Genomic DNA, 13,187 nt, shown 5'->3' with positions numbered 1-13,187 from the left:
CAGAAGCAAAAACTTTAAGCCTTTTACAAGGTTGCAGACCTTTAAAATGTTACTAGATATCCCGCTCAAGTCAGAAGCAACCGCTTAACAAGTCTATCACAAAAAATGCAATAATTCAAGTTTTCACAATATGTCCCTCTTGAGTCAGAAGCACCTGCTTTAAATTTCCTTTTAAGGTGTGGCCTCAGCATAAAAATGTACATATACATTATTGCTTCTCTAATGAATTGTGATTCTTGTGTACAGGATAACTAAATATACCAGTGCTGATATATGATGAATCAACATTACAACTTTCAATAAATGTCTTGATTATTACAGAACACTTGTGAAGATAACCTAGTATATGAACTAGAAGTCACTGATTAACCCAAGTGCCTTTACCCTTATCAAACTACTGAGTGGCTCTGTACAACTGCTCCTTTTATTAAAGTCTACGGTCTTGTGATATGGCAGGAAGAAACAAAATGTTAGTTAAGCAAGCACTAAAGATATTTAATGAAATGTTCTTTTATTCAAAAGGAGTGTGTGTGTATATGTTTTTTACTGAACAAAACAAAGGTTAAAGTGTGGTTATAGTTAGGTGAAAGTTTTAGTGACAGCATAATACTTTAAACAAAAAAAAAACACTTACATTTCCTGGTTATAGTTATCTCTAGTAACTATAACTCATCCCCCTGCCATTGACAGTCTTGTCATCAATGAAGATATTTCAAATGTTGTAGTTATGTTATAGAACATGTCATGAGCCATGTAATATCTTGGGTAATTAGCTGTGCATGGCAAGGGCGCAAGTTATAGATACCTTAGGGCACTAGTTATAGTTACTAGAGATAACCATAATTGGTGAATTTCAGTTTTTTTTTTTTAGTTGAAAACGTTACATCGTCACTGCAAGCAACCCCGCGCCGTGCAAGGCTTTGGTAGTGTGCAGCTTGGAATTGAAAGCAGGATATGGCCTGCAGTCATGCTTTGTATCCAAAAAACCGCAAGCAGCCTACCCTGCCGCGTTGGGTTGGCCGCATAGCCTGCAATCAAATCTATATTTCAGTAATTCACACAATGTAATGTTTATTTATTGTGATTATTATAAAAATGTTTTCATAAAGTTTTAATTAAAAAAATCAACGTGTCTGTGAAGATTTCATTTAACATAGTTTTTATGATTATATTTGTGGGATAAAGACTGTTAAAAAGAGAGATTCACAGACGTTTTTAAAAAAATAAAGCCAACATGTCTTTGAGTCTTTGTATTCTAATTTTTCAGCACACACAATGCAATCATAAAAATAACCACAAGAGGGCCTTGCACTCTAGCTGAACAGAACAGAGGTCCATCTAGGAATGGTTTGAGCTCTTCACGTCTTTCCGGTGTTGTACCTGATACATCACCAGCAACCCATGGACAGTGGCGGACGCCGCCGCAGGTATGCAATAACAGAATTCTGAACACAACCACAACGCACAACTCATGGTCTGATACAGGATACCTGGCCACACCAGACACCCTGGTGGGGACAGGAACACATCCACAAGTGTACCCACACATGTCCTACCTGCCACCAAGTCACCCCTCCGCACCCAGGTCACACATTTCTGCGTTCTCAAAGTGATATCCCGGTCACGTCACCGCAGCGGTGAAGACAAGGGAAAACATGTGCACAATGCAGAAGGCAGGGCCAGCGCCAGGCATGGGCAGGGCATAAAGTACACAGGGCCACACCTCCACCCTCCAAACACTAGCCCCCCCCCAACATGACGGGACATGCCATGTGCCCCCCTGTGCACCCCCATACCCAACAACAAGCTAGGTGAATCCACACCCTGCACCACACAACAAACAACTAGGGAGACAGCCACAGCAGGAGTGGCTGCAGAGGAACACACAGCACAGAAGCACAGGCCCAAGGCAACCCACACACCACAACAACACCACATTCATGGCAAGAAAGCTGAGTACAAGCACAAAATGAACACACACACATACAATGGACAAACATCCTACTGGACACACAGCCTGCCAAGTCACACAGACATACCCCACACTGACACACAGCCACATACACAGACCACATGCCACCAGCAATGGAGCACAACATATAGGAAAGCCAAAGTGAGGTGCACACAAATGGAAGGAGATAAACACCAAGCATGTGTACGTCACATGCAAGACAAGGAACAGAGAACCGCACCCTCACCCCATCAAAGCACACATGGCTGGCACAGTGAGTGAGGTCAAACCACAGTCACCTCAGTGCAACAACTCAGGGAGACAGCAAGGCAACCCATGTATAGGCACAGGGAAAAAGGAAGGCCCTGAAGTCAAACTGTGAACAGCCACACATATGTACACAACTACTTCACAGGAGTATGCCAGCAGCACAACACACAGGGCACATTGACACACTCCATGACTGCCAAAAACAAGTAGGAATCTTCACACATACCCCTTCACACCTGCAGCACACAGCCCCAGTGTCAGACACACAGAAGGGTGTCAATAATGTCCAGTCAATACACAGACAAACAATCACACTCCCTGGGGGTATCCACAAACATCACACACACACAGGGATGCCAGAACCAATGTCTGCACAAAAACAACAGCCAAACACATAACTCAACAGAAACACACACAGAACCACAAAAAGACCACACATGACCTGTGCAGCAAAACTGTGGAAAGGCAATAGGAGCACAGACAGAACAGGAGTGCACAACCTCATCAGCCAGGAACAATGCCCAGACAACATACCACAACACAGACAAGAAGTGCACCATCACAGAACAACACAGCCACATCAAACACACAACACATGCACATGCCAATAGATCACACAGCAAACACAGCAGGACATCAAGGGATGCACACCAGGCCAGGACAAGGCAACATACATCTACAGCACTGCATGCACAACACGCAGTGTGTGCACACAAAACATAACAGTCCCACACAGCCATGAGTGACACACCATGAACAACAATCAAAACAGCACACTGACAACATCACACTCAGGAAGTCAAGCATACCCCAGCATACACACATACACCTTACACAACACCCACTGATGCACAAGTCTGGGACACAAAAGTGGAAACAACTTGACCAGAAGACTGGGCAGCACAAACAGCTGAACTGCACATGAGCAACTATGACTGCTGAACAGTACAAGAACAACACGGATAACTAATTGGGGAAATGTCCTGAGTGTCACATTGCTCCTGGGCAAAGATCTGCACCCCAAAGCACAGTGTCACAAATGAAGTGATGGAAAGGCACACACACAGGCAACCCAAGGGGACAGCTGACATCAAAGTGAAGTGGTGTGCACTTCAGTAGTGGACATGGCAGGAGTGTACCATACACAAATAGAGGGAGTGTAGACTCACAATGTCAAGGCATCTGAAGCACAGACAGGGGATGAAATGACACCGCACACCACATGCCACACTGGAGGCAATAAAGCACCATGTGACAGCAATGCATGAGAACATCATACCCACAATGTCAGTGTGGTTGAGCAGGTATGCACAGTGAGTACAAACAGTATCAAGACACAAAGCTGATCAACTATACACAACCCTGACTTGCAAGTCACACACTCTGCATACTCACAATTGGCAAAAGAAACAAGTAGGAGTCAACCAGAACTGCAAGGACACACCAACACACTGCACAGTACACAACATACAACTCACACATGTGCACACAATCACAATCACAGGCCTGAACAATCACACAAACAGGCACTCTACTCCTGGGTGACACATGTGTGTAGTTGACATTGCATGGGCACACACACATCAACACTCAGGACAAACTCACCCCCTTCACACTGCTCACTTCTTGACCACCCAAGTGCACACATTGAAAGTAACCCATGTGACTTGAATGACTGCCCTTCACAACATGATCATACACCTACACTGCTGGGCACACAGAAAGTAAGAACACACATACATGATGGCCCTGGCCAGCCTGCCTGCAATCCTGTGGAAAGAATCCCACACTGTGCTGGCAGTGCCCTCAAACCTGACATGTGTACAATATAGCCAACATGAACAAAGAATGAAAATGATAAAAACAACATCATTGCACGCACAAGTATCAGAGTCATGAAGAACTGAAGTCCCTGTCACCACAGTACAACATTTACCAAGTCAGACAAGCCATTGGCAATGTGGAAGTGGCACACAGGGCATGTGGAACAGTAAACCATATACAAACAGGAAAAACTTTATTCAGTAAGGACACTGACAAAACAGACAACAGGAGCAACTGTCTTTATTCACAAATTGCACAGATAGGCACCAACATTAGAGAAGAGCAAGGCACAAAATGCAGAGCTTGTCCATGAGAAGCTGCACAGGCAGGGGACACACAGCAGTGAAAGACAAGGCCAGTGGGCAGGACAAAGTGCAGAGTGAGTCCATGAGAAGCTGCACAGGCAGGGGGTACACAGCAGTGAATGACAAGGCCAGTGGGCAGGACAAAGTGCAGAGTGAGTCCATGAGAAACCGCACAGGTAGGGGGCACACAGCAGTGAACGACAAGGCCAGTGGGCAGGACAAAGTGCAGACTGAGTCCGTGTGAAGCTGCACAGGCAGGGGGCAAACAGCAAGTCCAAGGTGCAAATGAGGTACATGAGAAGCTGCACAGGCAAGAGGCAAACAGCAAGGCCAGTGGCCAGTCCAAGGTGCAGATGAGGTACATGAGAAGCTGCACAGGCAAGGGGCAAACAGCAAGGCCAGTGGCCAGTCCAAGGTGCAGATGAGGTACAAGAGAAGCTGCAAAAGGAATAGTTCAACACAGCAAGGAGCAACAAGGCCAGTGGTCAAAACGAAGTGCAGAGTGAGTTCATGAGAAGCTGCACAGGCAGGGGGCAAATAGCAAGGCCAGTGGCCAGTCCAAGGTGCGGATGAGGTACATGAGAAGCTGCACAGGGAATAGTTCAACACAGCAAGGCGCAACAAGGCCAGTGGTCAAAATGAAGTGCAGGGTGAGTCCATGAGAAGCTGCACAGGCAGGGGGCACACAGCAGAACGACTAGGCCAGTGAGCAGGACAAAGTGCAGAGTGAGTCCACTATAGCTACACAGGCAGGGGGCACACAGCAATGAACGACACACAGGTGGTGCAAAAGGTCCACAGACTCAGCACTGATGGCAACAGGGGGAACAGGGGCAGGGACAGCGGTGCCTGGGGTGAAGGACACTCTTCCTCTCTAACTGGTGCGAACACGGGCAGCACCAGAGGAAGTGGCTTGGAGGGTGGGCACTGTTCGCTGTGTGGTGGAAGATGATGCAGAGTCCCCGTTCCCTGTGCCCGCCAACATAGATGTGTCACCACTGGCATCAGATGACATTGAACTTTGCGTCTCGGGCTGTGATTCCTCCAGCAGACTCCTGTCCCCCTCAGAGGCGCTGGTCACATCTGTGTCACGGGGCTCCTGTGCAGCTGTTGTGCTTGTTTCCCCACCACTGGTGTCCGTCCCCTGTCCCTCCGTGACCATGGGAGATGCTGCATGAGAGAGAGAGATGTAGGGTCAGTTCAGTGGCAGCAACAGAACAAACATATGCAAGCAAAGCAACACTGAAGATAACTAAATCTACATGTTGCACGCCACCCTGCGCAATAACATTGTGCAAACATACTTTTGTTACTCAAACAGTGCGTGAAAACAAGAAAATCTGGCATAAGTGAGCCATATGATGACCACACCGCACAACATCCTGCATGTGGCTCCGTTCAAACAGTAACACAAATAGCTCAGACCTGAAGCCCACGACCCAGAATGCTATTGAAATGCCTAGTACTCGAGTTCCCTTAGGAAGTACGGGTAGGACAAATGCATGACACCTGCACGCAGCACAGAGGCTACTTACAAGCCACTGCATTACACTAACAACATCACATAGCCCAGCGCTGGCACAGGCTATGTACACATACAGCCACACACAACCAAAGTCACCCTTCGCAGAATACTCACCCCTACTTTGCTGCTGATGCTCCTTCAATCGTGCATCCAGCTCAGGCTGTGTCACGGCCAAGATGCGGCACATTAGTGGTGTCATGCTGCGCCGTGCCAACCTGCCAGTGCGAGGGAGCAGCCCCAGTGCCATCTCCGCAACGTTCTTTACCAGCAGTGAGATGTCGTCCCACCTCTTGTGGCAGTGGTTGCGCCGTCGGTTTTTGACACCCAGAGCCCGCACCTTGTTCGCAATGGCCCTCCAAACGGCCTCACGCTGGTGTACTTTGAGTTGCAGTCATGGGAGACAAGAGGGGGAAACATCAGTGACACAGTGTCATGTAACAAAATCACTCAGGACAGTAGCTTGAAACTGATTCATCCCAAATCCACAGATATGTCTTGCAGAGACAGGAATGCATCTCACATGCTACATCTGCATGTGAGAAGCACACGTAAATGCATGCAGATGTGAGGGGGGACACAGTACCCGCAGATCTCATATGCAAGCAGGATGCCAGCACAGAAAGCCATGTGTAGTCTGCCCACATCTACTGTCCATTTCTAGGTAGAGCAAGACACACATCACATATCAACATGTGTTTGGGGGAGACTCACTGTGTCCAACACTGTGCAGGTCTCAATGACCTTGCCCTGTGAATAGCTCACTGTGTCATGGATGTCACATTGAGGGATATGATCTCACAAACCCACACCCTTCTCACAGGGCCTGTCATGTGCAATCTACAGAGCTGAGATGGCTCATTGATGGAGAGTCCTGCAAAAAACACACAGGTAACACTCTGTACATTCAGTGATATGTCCTTGTCAGGTTGGGCGGTGACTGTGCAGGCCAGGTGGGCTCACACTGAGATGGACAACAGCGACCCACACAGCCATTCACACAAGCAATCACTGTCCTGACTCCAGCATTACCAACTTGCTGCGACACTGTATGGCTGACAAGACAACACATGTCCCTCAAATCCTGATGTGCAGGCAGGAAAACGTGTGGAGTAGGGTGCACCCCCCCTTCACCCTAGGAAACAGCATGTTAGGCAGTGCATGACACAACCCCACACTCTCAGGCACATACTGCATCAGACCGACTACATGTGTGCCCCCCCTGCACTCTCACCCCCACTGTTGAAGACTTACCACAACATTCGTGGCACCATATAGCCTTGGGTACTGTGTGAGCACCTCGTCCACCAGGACCTCCAGCTCCTCGCTTGTGAAGGGACTGACACAGATCTTCTCAGTCCTTGCCATCACTGTGGACATGAGACAGCAGCGCCGGCAGTGGGTGGTGAGGGGTCTCAGGCAGCAGTCCCTGGAGGCAGCAGCTAGTGAGGGGTCTCAGGCAGCAGTTCCTGGAGGCAGCAGCAGGTGAGGGGTCTCAGGCAGCAGTCCCTGGAGGCAGCAGCAGGTGAGGGAATCTCAGGCAGCAGTCCCTGGAGGCAGCAGCAGGTGAGGGGTGACTGGAAATGTGGGGCTCTCTCCCACACATATATGGCCCCCTGGTGTCGTTTCAGTGGATCTAAGCTGCTGCAATTAGTGTTCCAGGTCAGCCTTTTTCAAATGCATCGCGGTGTCGGATCACGCCTACTATGATTTTCAAAATTGCATCATGCTACAGCGATTACGGATCCCATTGGCTGTAAGGGCATGGTCCATGGCGGTGACACACCGCAGGGGCCAGGCGGGCGCTACCGCAGTGGTGCATCTTTCAATTGCATCCAATGACCGGCTCCGCGGTGGCGGATCACGCCTACTGAGATTTTCAAAATTGCATCATCCTACCTTGATTGCGGATCCCATTGGCTGTAAGGGCATGGTCCATGGCGGTGACACACCGCAGGGGCCAGGCGGGCGTTACCGCAGTGGTGCATCTTTCAATTGTATCCAATGACCAGCTCCGCGGTGGTGGATCACGCCTACTGAGATTTTCAAAATTGCATCATCCTACCTTGATTGCGGATCCCATTGGCTGTAAGGGCATGGTCCATGGCGGTGACACGCCGCAGGGGCCAGGCAGGCGCTACCGCGGTGGTGCATCTTTCAATTGTATCCAATGACCGACTCCGCGGTGGGGGAGCATGCCTACCGCGATTTTCAAAATTGCATCAGGCCACCACGATTGTGGTTCCCATTGGCTATAAGGCCATGGTCCATGGCGGTGACACACTGCAGGGGCCAGGCGGTAGCTACCGCGATTTGGGTGCCATACAGTGACATGGGTGACCGGGATTTGGGTGGCGGAGCATGCCAATCGCCATTTGCCAACACATATATTTCTATCACTACCGCGATTGTGTCCTGGGCATTGGCGGTGACACACTGCTGGTGCCAGTCGGTAGCTACCGCAATTTGTGTGCCATACAGTGACATGGGTGACCGAAATTTGGGTGGCGGAGCATGCCAATCGCCATTTCACCATGTGTATATGCCTATCACTACCGCAATTGTGTCCTGGGCATTGGTGGTGACACACCGCTGGTGCCAGGCGGTGGCTACCGCGATTTGTGTGCCATACAGTGGCATGGGTGACTGGGATTTGGGTGGTGGATGACTGTGACAGCACCAATGGACACATCATGTTGTGTCAATGACCATCTGGCAGTCATCAACAGTGCACAGTGGCCACATGGTTGATGGCACGTCATTGTGCACACAATGCCAATGTGCCATGTACCCCACTGCTGACTACACATGCCATGTTTGTGTATGTGATTTCTTAGATTGGCATGTACTCCCTCACATGTCATTTGTGATATTGATGGGCCTGTACACAGGACAGTGTTGTTATGGACTCCCCAATGTATGCACATGTCAATGTGTAAAAGTGCAGGGAAAATCACAGCGATGTTTTTCAAAATGTAGATTGTCCATACTTGCCTGTTTGCTTATGTTTGACCATGCACACACTCGTCATGTACGCTCAGCCTGTGATCATTGTGTTGTTGATGTGTGCCAGGTTCGACGAACACCTGAAGTTGTGTCAGGTGCAGCAGCTAGGTGTGAGACAGTGGTGTTGCATTTTTACACAAATGCTGGATGATATACTCCCAGGTGTGCCCATGGTGAATGTGGCCATATCTCTATGTGCATTCTCATATGGCGAGTATGATTTGGAGGTACTTGCTGTGTGTCAGTTGACAGGTGTACGATTAGTGTAGCTGAAGGAGTCCCTACATGTCAGCTGGTCTGTAACACAATTTTGATGACAGTCATTGTTGGCGTTGTGTCCGCCAAAACGTGAGATGCTGTGCCCATCTCATGATGTATTGCATTGCCATGTGTCCACTTTCATCTCAACTAGGAGGAGACCAAATCTGCATCGTCCCTTCACAGTGCTGGCAGACATGGAGATCATCCGGAAATTCCGTCTGGATAGAGCCATCCTACAGACCCTATGTGCTCAGTTGGAGCCCCACCTGCAGCCTCGCTGAACATATCCAACAGCTTTCAACCCCACGTCTAAGGTGATGGCGGCCCTGCATTTTTTTGCCACTGGATCATTCCAGCACACGGTGTCCAGCGCAGGTGGGATGTCACAACCTATGTTCAGCATGGTGCTGCTTGATGTTCTGTCCGCTATGATGATCTACAAGGACACATATATCCATTTCCCCAGGGGGCATGAATTGGCTGCTGTGAAGGGAGATTGTTATCCTCTTGGACACATCCCCCATGTTGTTGGTGCCATTAATTGCACCCATGTTGGGCTTGTACCACCACAGGCACGTGAGCACATCTACAGGAATCAGAAACATTTCCTCTCCATAAATGTGCAGGTTGTGTGACAGGCAGATATGATCATCTCGCATGTGTGTGACAAATTTCCAGGCACGGCCCATGACTCATACATCCTACGGAACAGCATTGTACCACAGCTGATGGCTAATCTGCTTCCTGAGCGTGCATGGATTGTGGGTGAGTATTCCTAGTCAAATAGTGTGCTGTGTGTGTGACATGCTATCCTCTGACCCAGCAACATTGCAATGTGTATCTGTGTTTGTCACACATAGGTGACTCTGCATATCCCAACCGTCCTTGGTTGCTGAGCCCACTGCGGAATCCCAGGACACCAGCTGATGTCCGCCACAATGGTGCCCATGGGAGGACACGTCATGTGGTGGAGCGTACCTTTGGTCTGCTGAAGTCACGTTTCCGCTGCCTGGACAAGACAGGAGGTAAACTGATGTACTCGCCCGGGATGGTGTGTCGGATTGTAGTGGCATGCTGCATGCTCCACAACCTAGGAGATCCCCCTGATCCAGGATGATGATGAGCAGCAAAGGCCCCCGCCTGCCAACCAACCCGTGTCCTGTGATGAGGACAGTGGAGAGGAGGCAGGAGTTGACCTGCGTCAACAGCTCATCACCCGCTACTTCACTTGAAGGTGAGTGACAATGTACAACGGATCCATTGTCTGATGATGTTGCTGTTGTTGTGAAGGTGTGTGTGGGTTTTGTGACTGCAGCCGGTTGGTGGCTGACAATGTTTCTGGGACAGGGTAGTTTTGTACATCGACAGGATGTGTATGTTGGCACTTGTTGCCCATTGTGATGTGTGCATGTTGGATTATCTTGATGGTAGGTGTTGTGTGATGTCTGTGATGCCACACCCAGACTAGTGAATGTTGTTCTGTTTTGTTTTCCTAGGTGCCTTCAACCTCTCCTTGCCTATATACATTCCATACTTCTGGTACATTGTAATCATGTTGAAGACTGTACATCCTGTAATAAAGACGGAGCAGACACAACAACATGTGTGTAAAGATTTTTTATTTACAATGGTGACATGTGAGGGGGTGAACATTTACATTGAGGTGATTAGTGGAACAGTGAGTTGACAGTTGTGGTAAATGAGATAATTGAGTAGTCACAACATTGATGTGGTGACCCAGTCCAACAGACAGATGCCATTCACAAGGCAGTGTGGGGAAGGACAGTTCAAAAAGTCAATGCAGTGGTGAAGAGGGTTGCCATCATGGCTGGCTCCGTGACTGGTGTTTGGCAGGTGCTTTGCCTCCAGTTACTCCCAGGGTTTTCTTAGGGCGGCCCCTTCGTCGCTTGGCAGAGGGGGGCCTGCTGTAGGGCTAGTGGGGTCTGAAGACTCACCCCTCTCTGTGGCCACAGGGGAGGATGGTGAACTGTCATCCTGCAGCCCAGCAGAGTGAGGTGGCGGTGTTGGTTGTGGCGCAGGCCTGTCCCTCAGTACTGCCACTTGCTGGCCCAAGAGGTCCACAATTTGTCCCATGCGGGTGTCGATGGACCTCATAAGCAGGATGAGCTCGCGGAACACTTCTTCCGACCGGCCCGTTCGTCCCTGGGTGCGTTCATATGCCCCAAGGACTCTGTTAATGTGGTACAGGGATTGGGTCCCAGCCTCTTCGTGTCTGTGAGTGACCCTGCCCCTCCCACCTTCCCTGCTGCCACGGACCTGTTGCCTCACCACTGTAGGCATTCACATCCTCTCCCTGCCCTTCTCAGTCGGTGGTGTGGGGTGGTCATCCTCTGGGACAGGGCGAGTGTTGCAGGCAGCACTGGTGGTGGTGATGTTGGTGGTGGTGGTGATGGTGGTGGTGGAGGACGCACAGGCCATAACAGCAGGGGTCTGCAGATACATTGGTATTGCAGCAGATGTGGTGGGGGGACAATGGGGTCCTGGGACCTGTTGCGCCCTGGCACACCAGATGGGCCAGCTTCGAGCTTATCGTCCAGAGAATACCAGGAGTCAACCTCCGAGAGTCTATGTACCAGGGGGGGGGGGGGCGACTGGCTCTGCAGGTTGCTGGTATTGTGCTGTGCAGTGAGTTCTTGGTCACCTGTGGGTCAGATAGGAGATGCTCATTGTAGTGCACCCCGAAAGCTTTGTGTTAGCTGTATATCATTCACTGTTTGTACACCACACAGTTGACTAATCATCACATTTTTTTCTATGTGCACTACTGTGCTTCCTGACATGATGCTGTGGTACATGCATTACTTGTCCATGGTGTGAGTTGTTAATACCTACCATGCGCAACGTGCATAATTTGTGTTGCCATCTAGGGACCAGTACAACTAAAAATTATGGTGAGGACTATTTTTTGCTTACTCTGCCCTGTCAGACGTTACATCTGGGCATAAACTGGCCATTGTCATCTCCTGCATACCTTTGTCTTGTCATGTGCATATCTGGATTTGTACCACCAACTATGCTTTCTTGTTTCTCATTTGCTGCTCTGGCCCCATGGCACTTAAACATGGAATTCAGTGCTGTGCATGATTGTGCCCAGACTTTCTTCTACATGTGCATTGGTGTGTCACACTTTGGTTGCTGTGACGGTTTCATTTACTTAGCTGTGTGCACACTGTGAGTGGCAATAGGACCTGTGTGTATGTGTGTGCAATGAGAGGTCTGGTGTTGTCATGTGGCACCATGCTTTTTGAGGAGAATGGCTGTGTGCACATACTGGCTACTTACCTGTTATGTTTTCCCATTTGGCTTTGACTTGACACATCTGTGTGTGGTGAAGGCTTGCATCCTTCTCAGGGGTGTGACAAGCAAGCATGATATGTCTACCTACCTGTTAGTTTTTTTGTAGTGATACAATGGCTGACACATGCATCTGGGTGGAAGTAGAGGCTCCATCTTGATAGTCTGGGGGACAAGGTGGTCCTCTGGTGAGTTGTTGTGCAGGCATCCCACCCCCAAACAGACCTCCCAGGGAAGATGTCTGCCTACCTGTTAATTTGTTTGTAGTGAGCCAATGGCTTGGAACTGCTTCTGGATGTGGAGTGCTCCATCCTGCTTGTGTTGGGACAGGGCTGCCTGGTGGGAGTTGTAGTGCAGCCCCCCCCAAAGACCTTCCTGTGAAGATGGCTACCTACCTGTTAGATGACGGTCAACAATGCAATGGATGCCACATGCTTTTGGGTGAGGCTGGTGTTCCATCATGCTCAGGTGTGGGACAGGGTGCATGGTGGGAGTAGTAGTGCAGGACTCCCACCCCCAAATGGTACTACCTTGGTAACTGGCTAACTACCTGTTAGTTTGTTTGTAGTGATAGCATGGCTGCCACATGCATCTGGGTGGGAGGGAGTGCTCCACCTTGATGAGCTGGGTGATAAGGGCGCATGGTGGGAGTTGTAGTGCAGGCCTCCCACCCTCAAACAGCCTCCATGGCAAGATGGCTACCTACCTGTTAGTTTGTTTGTAGTGAGACAAT

This window comes from Triturus cristatus, chromosome 7 (assembly GCF_964204655.1).
Source record: "Triturus cristatus chromosome 7, aTriCri1.1, whole genome shotgun sequence".
Classification (NCBI taxonomy): domain Eukaryota; kingdom Metazoa; phylum Chordata; class Amphibia; order Caudata; family Salamandridae; genus Triturus; species Triturus cristatus.
Note: the sequence above shows the minus strand (reverse complement) of the source record.